This window comes from Vidua chalybeata, chromosome 22 (assembly GCF_026979565.1).
Source record: "Vidua chalybeata isolate OUT-0048 chromosome 22, bVidCha1 merged haplotype, whole genome shotgun sequence".
NCBI classification, from domain to species: domain Eukaryota; kingdom Metazoa; phylum Chordata; class Aves; order Passeriformes; family Viduidae; genus Vidua; species Vidua chalybeata.
The window spans coordinates 5,859,208-5,877,474 of NC_071551.1; the positions used below are offsets into that span (position 1 = coordinate 5,859,208).

Consider the following 18,267-nt stretch of genomic DNA (forward strand, 5'->3'; position numbering starts at 1 on the left):
CAGGAACACATCCAGGAAAGCTCTGGGCCTTTACAACTCTGCTACTTCACTTACACAGCAATGGATTTTTCCAAAGGATTTTGAATTGACTTCCAAATTCTCTCAACAATTCTGAATTAACTGTCCTTGAACCCATTTCACACAGAACCCATCCTGACCCTCACCATAAGAATGGAATTCAGGAATTCCATGACTCTATCAGTTATAAACTCAGCTGTATGGACTTTGCTATTTGACACGAAGACTCTCAGAACCAGTTCTCCTTACCTTAAAACCTTGTCAATTATATTCTCTGCAGACTAACACAGTTTTGCTAATTTTATGCCATGTTCTCAGAAGTGTTTAAAATAACTCTTTTGTTCCATAATAATAGGGAAACTGAAAGAAACTGTGAGAATGCAGAATGTAACTAAGGAGACTGAGCTACTCCTACTTTTTGCTCTGCCTGGCCCCACTGAGGATTTCTATTCAGTTTGCTTTTACTTATTTATTTTCTCTAATGAATGATCTTGATATTCTGCTACCTGGGTCCTTCCTCAGAAGGCAGCAGTGGTGATTGTCATCCAGTTGTTAAAGAAGTGGCAAATAACAGCAGGTTGGAACAGCTCTGAGTAAGGTTTTAAAAAATAAAACAATGGTAAAAAAAAAAAAAAAAGAGTTCTGAATAGACTCAGGATTGAAGCACAGCTGAAGTTTAGACATTGTATAAGCTTCCTTTAATTTTGGTGCAATGTCAGGAGAAATGAGAGTTCTGCTTTTCTTTAGGGACCAAATGGAGAACTTCAAACTAATTCAAAATCACGTGAGTGTCTCCTTGGCTCTCTCCAGAGTTCATAGAATGCACTCTGCAGCCATCAAAGGATACAAAGGCAGACAAAATGTTACGGGATGGGAAACGGAATTTCTGGAATTCTGGAATATGAGGTGGAGTTTTGAGTCAGTCTATTAAAAACACTCATCTGAGCTAACAAAGAAAGGAGGCAAAACATAATTATTTATTACTTCAGCAATATTCTTATACTGTCTGAGGAGCTTTGCCATTTTGAGAAATGCTGATTTTTTAACCTTTTGTAGAAAGCATAATTTATACCTGTTTGGTGACAGTTATTCAGGAATATCTTGATTTACCATAAGAATCATGCAATATTTTCAGTCAGGTAACACCATGTAAATTTTGATTATAACAATGGTATTTGTATGCAAAAATTAATTACTTGAAGAAGTGAAACTGCCCAAAGCTTCACCTAACTCAGGATGCTCCCTACAAAGGGGTTAATGTCAGCTGATTGAGAAAAAGGTGCAAGAAATTTTGCAATGGAGAACTATGGAGCAACCTTTCTACAGAGAGGTTTTCTGTAGCTCTAACTCAGGACCAAAACTGTAGCCTCAAAGTGGACTAATAAAAAACCCATTAAAATTGGTTTTATTAATTATCTATACCAGATCTTCAAGTATTCACAGGTATTTTCAGCTAAACTTTTAGTTATAAACAATATTTTTGCAGTGTGTAGAAACAGATAAACATGTCTGTAAAGTCCACTTAAATCTGGTGATCTGCACATTCATCCACTGAACAGTGCAAACTATGGCAGTTCAGGGATCTGTGTGAAAAAATAGGATTAAAAATGAAGAAGAAATTAAAAAAAAATAAAGAAAATGCCTGTGCAGCAGCTTCCAGCACAGGACTATATGAGGACAGAAGAACAAACCACCTTGTTGCACACAGCAATGTGGGATTCTTTCTGCCAGGTTTTAAAATGCAGCAAAACTGATTTGTCCAGTGAGATTTCCAAACCAAACCAAAGCCCACCCAGCCCACCTGGAACAACCTCCCCTCTGTAAAGAACCATTTCCAAGCCTCAGGATCCCTCCCCACGATAGCAGTGTAACTGTGCATCAATCAAACTTCTCACTGGAGAATAAGATGCAATTAAGTCACTGGATGAGGAACAGGAACTATTGCAACAGTTGTATTTTTACAAAAGAATAGGTGTGGTGAAAGCATTGGCTGTGTGTAAATGTGTTATAAACACTTCTGACTGATCCAGTTTCCTTACCCAAATTCCACAGATTTGAAGACATGGCACAGCACAGACCTGTGGACAGAAATTCCCTTTAGCTCTCATGAAACAGAGAATGCATAAAAATTAGAATGCAAGAAAAAAAAATAGAGATTCCTAGGAGAGGATAAGATCTGAATGTGTATTTTATTTAAAAAAAAATCATGTTTAGTTATTAGAATTGCACCACTGGTAAAAAGCATGTAAGAGAAATCTAAGGAGGAAAAGCAGTATCTGTATGATAAGAATGTGCAATGGGAATGAATAAAAGCATGCATTAGTTTAAAATGATATCATTTATAATTATGTAATTTATGATATAATCCACACTGCAACTGTTCTAGTCCAATAACAAAATCTCAATGCAGCTATTTTCTCAAAGAAGCAAAATGTGATTTACTATTTGCTATCAATCTCAGAATGTTATTTTTGTTCACTACACAGATTTTTTTTTTTTGTATGATCCAGTGCTAGCTGAAAATTTTCCACAAAATCTCATAAGATTGAGAATTTTTCCTTTGTAAAACAAGCACTTTTTAAAAAAAATCTTTTATGTATAGTATCTTTTCTGCCTAATGTATTAAGTGGTCATTCTTTTCCACATAAATGGGGTATTCCCATAAGGGTATTTTAATCTCTGCTAAGCCTAAAAGCAATCTCTAACTAATTTTTTTTTTTTTTTTTAAAAACCAACATGCAACTTGCCTACTATAAATCTCACTTAGATTTAATGACTAAAATATTGTGTGTAACTGCTTTTGAAATCTGTAAGCAACTTTGCAAATATCTAATAAACTTGTGGTGTTTCTTAAGCACTTAGATTTAATCAGTATTTTCCAGATGGGGATGCTGGATGAATCTCTAGCCTCAAGAACACTGACATCCCCATCTGCATACAATGTGGTTCCACAGATTTTAACAGGATAATTCCTGTCCACATTTCAGGGGTGGAACAGAAATTTCCCCATGGTTACTGGAAAGAATATTAGCAATTTGGGACAGTAATTCAAGAATAATTTATTTTAATTTCACTAAATTTCTTATTTTGTTATTCGTAAATCTCAAGGTGATGAATTAAAGCTTTAGTGCATCATAAAAGTTATTTTAAAACAAACATTTGATCATCATAAATCAAAGGCTTAACCACACCAGGATCTAATAGTTTTTCATAACAGACAACCTGAAGAATGGCCAATCCACTTTCCTACAGTTTAAATGGCAAACCTGCTCTTTCTTTTACTAATTAAAGGTAACCACACCTCCCTTCAGAAGGCATGACAGAAGGAGCACTGGTTTAAATTCTAGGGAAGCAAGAATCTACTAGGGGAAGAGTTTGCAGAAGAAGTATTGGCCTCATTAACCTTTTTTTGGTTGTTTTTTGTTGTGTTTGTGAGGTTTTTGTGTGTTGTGGGGTCTTTTGTTTATTACAGTGTATTGGTGCTGGATAGGTTTTAATTGAAAATTGGCTATAATGCTGTGGGTTGTTTTACTATAAACCTATTTTGGTTGCTAAGTAATCTCACATTTTAGCAAGGTATAAACAAATATTGGGAAAAAAACCCCAGATTTAGATCTGTGATAGGAGGAAAAGTGACGCAATACTGTATCTCTACTTACTTTTCAATATTAGTTAAGGTTTCAGTATGAGTTCTGGTGGGAAATTATTCCATTTTGATAACATCTCTCCTGCCTGATTTACGTGAGGTCCCATCTGCAACACAGAAACTGCAAATGTAATGCTTCCTTATTATTTTTTCCTACTTTCTCTTTCATGCAAACCCTTCCAGAACAGTGATAGAGGCTGTGAGGAGAATATTAAAGGAATGCTCTGGAAACCTTGGCTGTGTGAGTACCTTTATAAGCAAAGCTGGAAAAAAAAAGAAGTTCTAAGCTACAGAATTGCTATTTGTCAAGTTCCTGAGGGAAAGATCACAGAATCACAGATTTGTGAGGGTTGGAAGGGCTCTCTGGAGATCACCCTGGCCAAGGCACAGTCAGCTGGAGCAGATGAAATAGGAATAGTGTCGAGGTGGGTTTGGGATGGCTCCAGAATGGGAGACTCCATGCCCAGCTGCTCCCGGCCACCCTCATGGAAAGAAGCTCTTCCTCATGCTGAGGAGGAACTTCTGCTTTAGTTTACAGTCATTGCTCCTCGTCCCGTCGCTGGGCACCGCTGAGGAGTCTGGCACCATCCCTTGACACCCCTTGGAGATATTTTTATTCATTAACGAGCTCCCTCCTCAGTCTTCCCTTCCCAGACTAACCAGGCCCAGCTCCCGCAGTCCCTCCTCACACGAGGGTATGAAAATATTTATTGCTTGCCAGGCTCTTGTGAGCAGCATTTAAGGCCTGTGGCCTTTCCCGCTCGGCAGCCCGGAGCACTCCCATTTAACGTGGTGTGGAGGCTCTGCCTCCCCCAGCCCTTAACTTAAACACCATTTGCGGGTTCAGTTTCGTGTCTTTTTGTTCCCATCCGGCTCTTGCAGACTTGTTTTTGGCCTGCAGGGCCGGCGGGGCGGCCACGATCCCCCCGCCCTCGCCCTTTGTTCGCTGAGGGGAGGGAGCGCGCGGGAGCGCGGGCGGGAGGCGGGAAGCGCGCGGCCGCCGCCAGCGTAAGGGGCCGAAGGGCGTTGCCCGCGCGGGAGCGCGCACCGCGAGGCTCCCGGGAGCGCGCACCGCCCGCCCTCCCTCCCGGCCGCGCTGGGCGGGTGCCCGGTGGAGGCGGCGGAGCCTCCGGTGAGGCTCGCGGCGGCCGGGGCGGCGGAGCCTCCGGTGAGGCTCGGCGGGGAGCGGCGGGGCTGCGCGGGGCGGCGGGCCGGGGCGGGGTGGGAGCCGAGCCGGGGTTTCCCGGGCGGGCAGCACGGGCGGGGCGGAGGTAGGAGGGGAAGGAGGGAGGTTCGCCGCGCCCAGGCTGCCGCTGCCCGATGGCTGCGGGGAGCTGAGCGGGCTGAGGAGGAGTCGAGACCCAGCGACACCCCCTCCCCCGCGGATCCCTCCTTCCCCGCTCGGCTCTGCCGCCTTCCCCGGGACCCGCCGGGCGCATCGCGGGCGGCTCCCCCGCTCCTCCTCCGCCGCCTCCTCCTCCTCCTCCGCCCCCCTTCCCTCCCCAGGCCGGCGGGACGCGGGCAGGACCGCGGGCGGCGGACGGACCGGCCCGGTTCATGAGCAGCGGCCGGGAGGGCAGGTAACCGTGTGAGGGGTGCGGGGAGGGCGGGGGTCCCTCAGAACGCGTTTCCCGCCCGCCGAGCCCCGGCCGGCCCCACCCCGGGGCCATCTTCCCTCAGCTCCCCCTCAGCCCCGCTCCTTCCCCTCCCCCGCGCTTCCTCCTCCCTGCCGCACTTCTCCTTTCCCTCTCCTTTCCTCCCTCGTCCTCCCCTTCCGCCGCCGCACCGGGGGCCCCCCGGGCCGCCGCCTCCTCATTGCCCCCGTTCTCGGCGACCCTCGGTATGGCGGGGTTGGAAATAGCCCCCCTCCCCCGCGCTTCCCACCTCCTCGGGGCTCCAGCTTCCCCTAAAAAAGAAGTGTGTTTGTAGCTGGAGGAGGAGGGGAAAAAGGTGGGGGTGGGACTGATTCCCTCTCGAAGGCTTCCAGGCGAAAAGGGAGGAGACCTCGGATCTTGCGGGGTTCCATTTTTAATTATAATTACGCTGTAGTGGTCTCTGCTAGACGCTCTTGGGGTCTTGTCTTAAGCCACAAAAGGCGAGTTCCCGAGCGATCCAGCCGGCAGAGGGAATATTTGGAGAGAGATTCGAAGGGGAAAAAAAAAAAAAAAAAAGCAATGGTGTGGCTGCTGTAATGGTGGAAAACTGATTAAGAGGAGCCGGGGGTGAGACAAACAGGGTAAGGCTGCTTCCAGCACCCCCGGCCAGCCGAGGGCTCGCAGATGGGGCTCATGCTGGGTGTGCTGGGCGAGGGAGGGGTAGGGAAGGTTTTGTTCTCGTTAGAACCGGAACCGAGGATGGATTCAAACCGCATATTTGTTCCCCCATGTATTACGGTGCTGCATATTTTTGTGTGCCCGTAGCAGCGATAACGAAGATCATGGAGGGTGTTTGCTACAATAGAAAGATGGAGTTTTCTCCTTGGAAATGTTTAAAATATTGCTTAAATTCTGAGCTTTTTATCGAAAGGATTTCAGTATTATTTTTTTTTTATCCGTGCAAGGCATATTGAACGTGTAGGGTTTTTAATCCTACAGCTTTGTAGGGAACGAGGATGTGTAAAGCCTTGCATGTAAATATGAAAGAGATGAGGCGTTTTATTAACAAAAAAATCTTGTCTAGAAGAAAATCAGAATGATGTAGAGGTTGTTGTAAGATGTCAATTTATCATTCCTGAAGATGATCTGAAATTTTAACGAATGTGATATTTCATTATTCTCTAACAAAGTCATGGCTGGGACTCGTTTTAAACCAGGCATCCTTTCTAGGATGTGCCGACTGCCACGTTATTATGTATTGTCTCCACAGGAGGAAATAGGAGGAAAGCACTGTAAATGTAAGGCTTAAGTGATTATTGAAACAGCTTTTGAGAATAGTTGGCTCAACTTGGGGAGGCGATTTAAGACTGAAAAATTAAACGTTTTGCTGCTGTAGGATATCTGCACCTAATCGTGAGACATTTATCCCATATTTTAAGCTGATCTGGACACGAGGATGTGAATCAAGACAAAATGCTGCCGATGTGTATGTGAAATACGTGTGGGGAAACGAAGATGATATGTTAATACCTAAATCCGTTCCTAAATGTGATAGATCAGAGTTTATTTCTCTCCCTTGTGCTTGAGGAGAGGAGAAGGAGAAGGGGTGATAATAGTGTAGTTGTTTTGGTGGCTGCAGATTAGCCAGGGTGTCTGTTTGATTTTCTTTTTGCTGTGAATGAATGGATCTCTCTGTGCCTGGGCCCAGTAGCTGCAACAAGATGGCGTTTGCAGCAAGGCAGCTCTCATTTTTCAACTCCTCCTCACCCCAGCTTTGCCAAACTAGATCTTATTTCGTAATTGTGTTTTAGATTTACTTTCTCATTCTCTTTGCTTTCTTCTGTTCTGGGGTGGGGGTAGGAGGAGCGTTTGGAAGATTGCTGTGAGAAATCTGTGGGTTTTCTTTTTTTTTCTTAATTTTTGTGAGCTCTTCCAGATAGGAACCAGGTGGGAGGAGTAAATAGTTTTATTGAAATGTTCACATAGGCTCTTAACTGAATAAGGGGGTGACACAATTTTGGTTTTTACCTTGCAGTGCCTGCTTAACACCACCAAAATGTCCCTGGCTTTTATTAAGCCTGTTGCTAAAACCCAGTTTTTGAACCTAGAGCACAGGTACACAAAGGCTGCTGGGCCGTGGGTCTCTGCTGGCCAGGTAATCCTCAGATCAGAGCATGTGCAGACAGGTGTCTTTCTGTGACACAAGAGTCTCCTGTCTGCTTCGGAACACTCACAATTTGTGGAGGGTTTAAGGCTGCTGCTGACCCAGAATTACTGCCATCCTCCGGATAACTGTTCTTTTAATGGGCAAGAATAAGAAAGGCTTGGGGGGGTGTTAAAACAGCTCTGTGTCTGAGTAGTCTGTTTCAGAACAACACTGCAAATTTCTAAAGCCTTTTACGTGTGGTTTTTAGTATATTTTGAAAAAAATGGACTTTAGATTTGTAACTCCTGTGATATTTCACTGTACTGCCAAACACCTTAACTTTGGTAGCCTAAATAAAATAGCTTGGTTAATATTTGATATACTGGACTCAGGCTTAAAACAATACACTTCCCAGCAAGAAAAATAAGAAATGCTTGTTATGTCTCCTGTATTCAAGTGACCTCCAAACCTTTGATATTATCAAACATTTTACTACTGTTTATCTATTACTCAATGTATAATCAGTTGTTTGTTAGTTTATTGTAGTAACCCAGCTGTAGCTCATGCAGAAGGAAGCTGGGAACAGCAGAGCTCATTTTCAGTTGAGGCTTGCATTGCTGGTGTTTTTCTTAATTAAAAAAAAAAAAAAAAAGCTGAAATTAGCAGAGTGCATTTTACTCCTGGTGTTTCAAGAACATTTTTTTTTAATTAAGAATACTGCCCAATAAACTGTTAGTTCCATTGACGTTGATGTCCTGTTAAACCTTAAATTACTTGTGCAATTTTTTTGTTACTACTACTTTGGCCCTTTAGTACAGGATCAGAAAGGAGCAGAGTGAAGTGAGATTCTGTTTTGGGTAAGATAAATTACATTTATCCTTGTTGAGTCCTTGCAGCTGCTAAGTCAGTACGTAGCAGGCATCCTAGCATGAAATCTTTGACAACATGGTAAATTAAAATTCCACAGGAAATCTTAGCAGTACAGTTTTTTAAATCACCTCCGTGCCTCATGGAAGTGTGGAGATGCTGTATTTGGACTTAATGAGAATTCTTGTGTAAGTAATCAATGAAGTTCTGTATTATCAGGGAGTGGATAGAATTTTGTGTAGCATTATTCTTAATACCATCCCAGAAGAAACCCTCCACAGCTATTAAAAATTTTAAAGCTTGAACCATTAAACTAGTTTACTTAGAATAAGAAAACCCTTCAACTAATGCAATTCCAAGGCCCTTTAATTCTAGTAGAAATATATATTGTGTTTGTAGGATGCCTTTTCCTGAAATGAAGCAAGATGTTGGCTGCACTGTGTAACTTCCTGGTGCTTTGGAGGCTTCGATTTGGTCATGTGGAAAAACAACTAAACTGCTTCTTCTTAAATAGTAACTTAGTTATGATTTCTCAATCCCTGTGAAACCAGATGCCAATTCATCTGAAACCCCTGTTGTTTTTGTAGATTCCTACCAGGCCTGGAGCTGTGGTTGGGGATGTTAAGCAAGTTTTGGGTTCAGCTGCTTTTGTAGTTACTGCAATAAAAAAATTGGAGTTGTTTGCGCTCTGTGAAACCAGCAGTAGATTTGTCTCCTCTACGCCGGGCTCAGCTCATGTTCTAGGCACTGAATTGGATTAAATTCTTACTGTCCATGGATTTTGGCTCTCAGCATTAGTGGATTGGTAATTGATATTCTCAATTTTAATATCCAGTTTTAGCCATATGGCACACCGTATTGTCTCAGCAATTGCATTTAGCGCTGCTTTGTTATGAGCAAGTTGAAATGGGAAATTGGGCATTCCAGTTGTTGAATTGCCCTTAGGTGAGTTGTCCTTGGAGTCTCTAATGCCTGTGGTCATGGCAGAATTTTAGATGTGGTCTTTTTTTTTTAACATGATTTGACTGGTTATGTGGCCAAAAAAAAAAAAAAAAAAAAAAGATAACCTTGAAAGCAGCTTGCTTGCATTAATGAAATGTTGCTTAAGCATGTGACTGAAGATAAAGTGGACATTTTTTGAAGGGAGTCTCTTGGTTGCTTCAAGTGCAGACTGAAAATGAAAAGAATACATACTCCATTCAAAATGTTTTCTTTCTCCCCACTGATGAAGTTGGAACCAGTATTAGCCAAGGTCATGATAAAAAACAAAAATACCCCCAAGCCCCTATGTCTCTATTTAACATAGTGTCTCAATTTATTGTTTCTTCACAGGGTGTCCAGTGTGCTGGGGATTTTGTGAGTGTGGATTTGTTTTTCACCAAACAGAAATATATGCAGAATCCATAGATACTTGAGCCAACTGGTAGTTGAGCAGAACATTAAGAGGTTTTTAAAAGCCTTGAGCTGGCTATGAGCAGTACCTTTACTTGAGATGCCAAAATAATCAACGTAAATTACTGTGCAAGGCTTCCTAGTACAGAAATTTGGACACTCCAAGATAGGTTTTTAGGCAGAATACTGCATTTTTATTAAAATAGTAGAGGATTTCTGAGTAGAGAGAAAGGAGATGGTTAGTCTTGGAATAGAAATACACACTTAAAAATAATTTTGTGAACATAAAAATTAGATCTTTTTGGCCTCTTTTTTTTAACAGCTGACCTTCTAAAATGAGTTGTTTGCAATTAATATCTTGTAAGAGTATTCAGTTGTATTAAACACAAATGAATTAACGTATGAATGTGTTAATACTTGTCCACTGCATTTATTGGAGAGGTGTAGAATATGTTATGATTTGTTATTCTCTTGAAATATAATGGAATATTTCTGTCTGTCTGGAGGGTTTGAGTGTACTGGTTACAGGGGGTGATGTTTCCCTTGCCCGGTATATTCTTAGAAATGCAGGAATTTTCTGTCTTGAACCCAGCTAGGGAGTACTGACAATATTCATGGGTGCCATCTGGAAGCAGCCAAGATGTGGTGTCTCTTGCTATGTATATCTTACTCTGAGTTTTAGTGGGGGTGCTGGAATTAGATGCCTACATGGGAATTTTTTTTATGTGTTAGCCAAAAAAAAAATACTTTTTTGGGGACATTATGGAAGTGTAATTTGTAAGGAGCCGTGGAAATAATAACTTGTAAATTCTCTGCAGGATTTTCAGCGCTGGCCTAAAGTGGCAGAAAATAGGGATGTGTCCAGGTGTCCCACATTGACCTGGTTATTGGTGTTTGGGGGTGGACACAGCAATAAGGCCTTGAGAAAGCAGTTAAAAAGCAAATGTTGAGATACTGCTGGATTTAAGTCTTGTTAAAATCCAATAAAGTAACTCCAGCAGGTTTAAAATTGGAATTCTTTGGAAGGCATTGCAGACATTTGGAAGACCTGGATTAATGAATATATTTCCTCTGTCAGATATTCCGTGGTAATTAAGAATTGTTGAAAACAAAGTATTTTTGTCATGAAGGGAAGACCTACAGGTATTTCTGCATTTGATGGGACTGAAGGGTTAAAATTTGATCTTCCTATGCTGTGTCTGTTTTGGAATCCTAATAATGGATAAATGAAAATGAGGCTGAAGACTTGAGGGAGGTGATCTGAGGGAGCCTAAAGGAAACAAGCTATAAGGTAGCTCTGTAATTGAAGGTGGTAAAGATAGGCTAAATCTTGGAGTTATTTTCATAGATCATATTTAGAACTTGATGAGGGAAAAATTAGTAGCATATAATACAGTGAAGGGAAGAAAGAGGCTGATTAAAAACCTAGCTGCCATTTTCATGGGGAATGTAATTCATTTCTGTAAGTAGTTTGCCTGAAAATGCTTCATTAAAAATAAGTATATTAATTTGAGGAGGTAGAATATCAGCTTGTCAAATCACTGCAATTTCTAAAGGTTCTCTCTTTAGATGAGAAATACATACTAGATGTTATAAGGATTAATTGAATTGTATATACTTAAATATTTTTTCTGTGTGTTCCTACCTTGATCTGAAGAAGGTTTGCCTACAATTCCATGCCAGTTATGTTTATCATGTTTTTTTCAGATGAGAATATTTTTGATGTCTTCTTGAAAACTGCAGTAATGCCTGCCAGCACTCCCCAAAAAAAGAAAATATTAATTATCTGTAATTAGATAGATTAGATAATTTTTTGTAGCTTTATGTAACGTGGTCCTATATTCAAAGCTATGTATAGATTTTTGTCACTATTTTAAGCTTGTTCCTTTTTTTCCCCTCAGCAAAGGGGAAAAAAAAAAGTAAAACCAAAATACTTCTCTCTGGAAACTCAGAGCTCCATCCAAACTCCTGCATGCTGTGTATGAAAGTAGGTTTAAGGAATATTTTATCAGTTCAGATATCAGTGCTGATTTGGCTCATCCTCATGACAAAATCAAGCTGTTCTGGGGATGAGGGAATAAAGAAGAAATTTCAAGGCTTTCTGTATGACTTTGAGACAGGCAGCTGTGGGTGTTGGCCTTCACTGACAGGAAAGGGATGCCTTGTCTTCTGTTACAGTAACCTTAATTACAGCAGCTGATGCCAGTTATTTCCTTTCTTAAAGAAAAAGAGTTTCTGCTGAACTGTTACAGGTGAGCTGTTCACTCTGTACATCTCGATTTTCTTACTGCATTTCTGACTTTTTTTGCTTGGCTTGGGTTAGGTGGAAGGAACCATCTTAAAAGTCTTCTCGGGCACATGAGCTTTGTGTTTATCCTGCCATTTCAGGATTTACTAAAATCTGTCAATAAATAGTGGTTATCTAAAATTACTTGTAAAACCACGAAGTAATTTGACAAGCTGAGTGGGTTTTGTTTTATTTTTGTGAAACATTAAAATTTCCAACACTGATCTGACAGAAGAATCTTTAATTGTGAGCCTCAAAACTGGAGTTTAACTTGCATGGATACAGAAATACACATGCCCAGTATTAGTGGGGGGTTCCTTACTGTAAGGACTTTCTCACTGGCACATCTGTGCTAACATGGGATATTTTCCCAGATTTCTTTTCCTGGGGGTGACTGGGCAGGATGTTGAGCTTACAGATGTTGTTGGAGATCACATGTCCTGTCCAGATGTGCCTTGCAAGCTTGGGGTGTTGCTGCTCTTCTGTAGTCTATAGGAAACATGGCTTTATTCTGGAACTGGAGAAATTAAGTCTCTTAAATCACACAAAACACTTCATAATCAGTCTAACTGTTTGGAGTTTTGTAGGTATTTGAGGGATTTACCAAAAAAAAATGAGGGATACAAGGTGGGTCAAAGCTCCAAGGTAAAACCATACAGAAGATGGTAGAGATGTGTCTTTTTTGGTGATGCAGAGATCTTGGAAGTCAATGCTTGGTTATCCTCAGTAGTAACATTTGTAAGGCCAGGCAGAAACATTCACTGTGTCGACAGCACTGATCACAAGTCCTGTCCCTGAACTTACTTCTTAGTTTGAAATATGTGCAATACTGATATTTTCTAGTAAGATCTTCGTGGTGAAACCCAGTGCAGAAAGTCTGGTTTAGTCATATGTGTGAAGTTCTGTCGTGTTTAACTTTATTTAAATTATATTTGAGCTGATACATGTTGGTTAACACCAAGTGGTTCAAGGTATGTGTTGAACATAGCAATGTTTGAATCTCAAAATAAAAAAGTAAACTTAGGTTTCAATATCTAAAATCTAAAAAAATAGTTACAACTGCATGATACAAAACTTGCTACATTTTACATTTACAGTAAATGACATTACAGAGCTAAACAGAGCAGGCCTATGCCTGCCTCAAGATGCTGAGAAGAAATCTGTTTATGGTCCTCTTGCATTTTATCATTCTGGTTCCCAAAACTCTGGTGGGTTTTGTTGTTTTTCACAAAGCCTAACAAATGTGTTGGGAGGTTGGTGTGGTAATTTTCTCTGTTTGTCTAGAAAAACAAAGTAGATGTGATAGTCTGCTGAAATCTTTGGTGCTTGAAATAAGCTGATACTGTACTAATTGAGGAGCTGTCTTTGTTGGAACATATGTTTGATATTCCTGTTGCACGTTCTCTGTGAAGTGGCAGGACTCTGAAGACAGGCTGCTGTCTGTGTAACAAAGGTGGTGGCTGTACAAAGATCAGAACAGGCTGCTTGATGCTCATGGCAGTTTACTTGTGCTGCAGGTTACCAAGTCCTGCATTTCACTGCAGCTGTCAGATATTATCTGGCCAGTGCCTGAAGACTCACTGTGCAAGTTCCTCGCTGAAAATGCTGGGTAGTACTCACAGAAAATAGGACTGAACAAGAACCATTTATTAATGTGTTTAAATCTTGACAAAGTAGTGGGGTCTTCAAAAGGTGCCTGAGATGTTGGGGAAGTAGGTTTCTGTATGTGGAAACTGCAATATCATAGACACTTTGGACAATGAGGTCAAATTGGTTGGTTTGACATAAATTCTTCCTTTCTAGCTCTGGGCAGTAGATGAAGTTTCAGGAAGTACTGAAGTTCAGCATTTCAGGAAGTGCTGTGGTTTATCCTCCTGAGTCGCTCTCTGCTGCTCTAGGGTGGGGGAGCTTGTGCAGAGCTTGCTCTGGGGCTGGAAGCTCTGGGCACAGCAGTCATGGGTGGGAGCACTCATGGGGAGTTCCAAACAAGCACCCAGTGCTCATCCAGTGGGGCTGTGCTGAGGCTCCAGGGTCAGGGCAGAACTTCAGGAGCTCCAGGGCTCAACCAACCTACCTGGCTGCTGGTTTGGCACCACTTTGCAGGTGGTTTTTTTTTCATGAAATAGGTGGAATTGTCTTCTGATGTTTTCAGTTTTGTTTTTCTCAGTTAATTCCCTGGTGTTACTTTTTTTTTTTCTATTTATCATGTTTTCCTCTATATTTTGATCACCTAACAAGACAGATACCATCTCTGGGAATGCAAGTGATACTTAAAGATTAACAGCAGAAGTTTTCAGAGAGTTAATGCAGATCCCTTGGGAAGAGGAATGTCCAAGGGTGAAAGCAAGTATTTCCTGCTGTACCTTTGTGCTTTCTGCTGTGATACTGGCCCTGGGCTGTGCTCTCCTATCAGCACTGAGCATTGTTGCCTTGTGTGTTCCCAAACACCACTTCTCAGTCTAATGGATTCAAGGTCTCCTGTGTTACTCGACTTCTCAGACTCAGCCTTGCTTTTCTTGTTCTTCTGTACCTTATTTTGTACAAACAGTACGTATCAAAATACAGCAATTGGGAGAAATCAATGAGCTACTCAGGACATAAATCATTGCTCTCAAAACTAATGGGGCTGCTTGCACACTGATTAAAGATGGGCATGTTGATTTTGGGGTGATTTTGGGGCTAGAGAATGAAGTGTTGCTCAGTCTATTTTGGGTGAAAAGATTTGAGAAATGCCATATTTTAATCTCTGCTGAATATCTTTTATCTGCTGTATGCATATATTTATTTCATTGATGTTTAAGGTCCACTGAAATGCTTCTTATCTTCAGACTGGTGCTGGAAAGCAGCTGTTTTTCATGGTATAGCTAAACCTATTCTAACAGGGCTCTGTTAATCTCTTACTGAAGATCACTGTGCTGTTTGAACACTAAATTCTTATTTCAGTGAGTTGAATGTATTCTGTTTTTTAGCTGGGGCTTGGATAAAGATCTTTTACATGGTTGTAAAGAACGAATATTTTGCTTTTAGCTGATCTCTGAGGCTTTGTACAGTCTGTGTAGCAGAGGCACAAAGGAGCAGATGGTTTGTTCCAATGTCTTAACTCCCCTATTTTTGTTGGGGCAGATGTGACAGCAGCTGTGGTGAGAAGGTAGTTATCAACTCACGTCCAGCCTGCCTTGAAGATGGAGTTACTTTTGTTGCTTCTGTTGGATTTTTCTTCTTATTATTTTTACTTCATGAAAGCTTAATACAGTAAAAGCTTGCTTGCTCTTTCAGTGGTTCTAAGGCAGAGCAGGAAGAAGAATCCCTGGTTTCTGAAGTGCTCTCTCAGGATTTTGCTGGCAGCAAAAGGCATTTTGGGTGCAACTCTTGATCCGTATGGAGAAGCACAATTGAGGTTTGATGGAATATGGATTGTCTTGCTGCTCCTGGAAACACAATGTGTTTCTCATTAGTGTTTCTCATTAGTGTTCTGAGGGCCTTGGTGCAGTGAGACATGGCAGCATGTGAGCTGCTCAGATCAGGGAAATGCTTCTCAGAAGCAAAGTTGGCCGTAAAAGATCGCTTTAGATCTGTAAAGGCCTCCTTTAGATCGAGTAGAGATATGCCAATATGATTGGCTCTTCATCCGTGTTTTTTAATGGATTTACTTTTAAGGATGTAAAAAGTAGGGTAGCTAAGTGTAGCTTTCTGGAAGTTGGTTGTATTTTTTAAAAGGGTGTAGACAGGAAGCAGTTGATTCTCCTTTGACTCAGTTGACTCTTTATTAGCTGGCATATGTAGAACAAAATGGATGATTCAGCTCCTGTTGATAAAATAGCAGAGCTAAAATGTATGGAAATACAAAACACAATAATGGGGATTTCTGCTGATTTTCTGTGCTTATGCAGGCATAGAGTCTTCCTGATTTATTTTTTGTGTTAGTATTTTTCACGTCTATTCTGCAATTTTTGTTTCTGGGAGCTTTTTTTGGTGTTGTAAATAAGTGATCACATAACCCATTTCCTCCTCTAATGTAATAAATATTGTAGTGAAGATCTTAATGTACCTGCTGATGTCACTGTGATGGTAATATCTGAACCAGTACATGATTTTTAACAAGGTGAAGATCATTCCAAGACAGATGTGTTGGCAAGCAGAGCTGAGAGAAATCCCATCCAGGCTTTTGGAACCCACTTGTTCTTTTACACTTTAATCCCTGACAGTGCAGCTGATCCACTTGATGGATTTCATTGTAATCTTTAGGATTTTGGTAACAGGAGGTGCCTCTGGCAGGTTTTGCATCTCCCCATTCATTAATTTGCCTGGGAGTTCAGTGCAGTGTGATCCGGTCACATGCTGGGCTCTCCTCAGCACCTACTGGGAAATATTTGGGGAGAGCTTGAGCAGAACATCATCCTGATGGAGAAATCCATCAATCTTCGTGAGGACTTCTGAGCATTTTTAAATCACAGAAAATGAACTGAAGACTGCTTGAAAATTGGCTTACCCAGAAGTGACTTTTAAAAGACAATATTTGGATACTTAATGGGAATTCTCAATAATTATGTTTCTTTAAAATGATTGCAATTTACTATAAGCATGTTCTTAAAGTGTGGATTAAAAACTTGGTTTGATACATGAATAAACATGGTTTTAATATCGACTTCCATTAAAAAGAAACAACTATATGAATTTAGGCATGTAAAGTGTTTTCATTTGTTGTGTAATGATTCTGTCACCCTGGGACACTGTGAACTTCTCCTACAGCTGTGTGCTTCCATTTCTGGCTTCTAGGAGAAAATGTTCTCTGTATAGCTTGGATTGTGAACTACCCCAAACCTATAGATTCAGCTGACAGACATGAGAGATCACACATTATATCAAAAGATAATATCCTGATACCATGGCATTACTTGGTAATATCACAGGGATATTGCAGTCTTACTTTAGTTATTAATTATTAAAGCAAGACTGCAATATTCCTGTGCTGCATGTGCTCTGCCCTGCTTAGGTAAACACAGATTCTGGTGGCTTTGCAAATGAAGTGAAAATAGCAGTAAAAAGTGGAGGTTCATGATAAAAGAGTAGAAGGAAGCAATGAAAAATGACAGTTGAAGTAAGAAACAACTGTTCAGTTACTGTAAGGCTCTGCAGATAGAAGCATCTAGTAATAAATGCTTAGTCATTTCTCTGTTGGTTAATTAATAGTAATATATTCTCCTTCAGTGCTGCATGTGTTTTGTTTGTCAGGCTGAAGGGAGATGTCTGGTAGTATGTGACAGCAAAATTGCTTGGGTTTGGATAAGGGGATGCTTCAGCAAGTGACAATTTTCAGTGACATTTTTGATAAATGTAGCTAGAAATTGATGCATAAGCAGATTCTAAGTTTTTACTCTGGTTTTGGGGTTTTTACATTCTGTTTAAATGGTAAGATCAGGGAGGAAACAGTAAAAACCATCACTGACTAGTTGGATAAAATTGAGGTTATCTATAAATGTGTTGCTCTTCAGAAGGACTCACTGCATAGAGATACATTTGAATAAAATCTAGAATACTGGCTTATTGTGATTTAACAACTTTGTTGAAAACTTACACTAAATACCAGTAATTTTTGTTCTTAAAATAAGTTAACTTTCCATGCCTGCTTCTTATCAGGAAGTGTAAAAATGCTCTTAAATGGGAATTTCTTTGAGAGGAAGACAGAAGATATATAGTTAGGAAATGTTTGGGCTTGGGTCACTAAAGTACCAAGAGTTATTAATATTCGTGAACTACTTCAAAGATCTCTTAAGACCCTTCTTTTTAAAAAGTGTTATTTTAAGCATTTGGCTTTAGGCATCTGTTAAACTTGTAATATCAGTTCTTTTAGTTTTTTACAGAAATTCTCTGCTGTACCTAGAATATTAAAAGTATTTTTTTTTTATAATGCACATGGCTTCCAGATGCATTTAGAAAGGATTAATGAAGTGACCTGTTACAGTCCAGATTTTTATGCTTAAATATTACATCAGTATGATTCTTTTTTTAAATGTAGGTCATGGGATTAACATCAGGAAATGTGAGTATTTTGGCAACATGGGATTGTGTCTGCCATGAAGACAGCTGGAGTTTGTGCAGTGGTGGTGGCAGGAGGAGACATGGAACACTTCACATCAGAGCTGTTTATTGCAGTCGTGTGTCCTGCCATGATCTTAGCATTGTTGTCTGCTTGTTAGGCTGCTATTTTGAGAAAGTGGTAAACTATCCAAAAGGTTGATTTTCAAGTACTTGTTAAACAGAGGGAGGGATGACTCCTTGAAAAATCGAGGCATGCAAGCAAGAGCTGCTGGATTAT

The 18,267-nt window shown here is 40.7% G+C and overlaps 1 protein-coding gene and 1 long non-coding RNA gene across 4 annotated transcripts in view; one reads left to right on the top strand and one right to left on the bottom strand.

Moving 5' to 3' along the window:
* Positions 1-516: 516 nt before the first annotated feature.
* Positions 517-4,678, bottom strand: LOC128798842 (uncharacterized). Its single transcript, XR_008434561.1, has 4 exons — positions 4,325-4,678; positions 3,678-3,771; positions 2,058-2,096; positions 517-912 (listed from the first exon to the last, which is right to left on the bottom strand). It is a non-coding gene; the product is annotated as an uncharacterized LOC128798842 (long non-coding RNA).
* A 252-nt stretch (positions 4,679-4,930) lies between these two features.
* The window catches only part of GNB1 (G protein subunit beta 1), a 34,850-nt gene continuing 21,513 nt past the window's right edge, over positions 4,931-18,267 (top strand). For all 3 annotated transcript variants that reach the window (XM_053962715.1, XM_053962716.1, XM_053962717.1), the window contains exon 1: positions 4,931-5,244. The gene's annotated coding sequence lies outside the window, so the exon portion shown is untranslated. The remainder of the gene's footprint in view (positions 5,245-18,267) is intronic.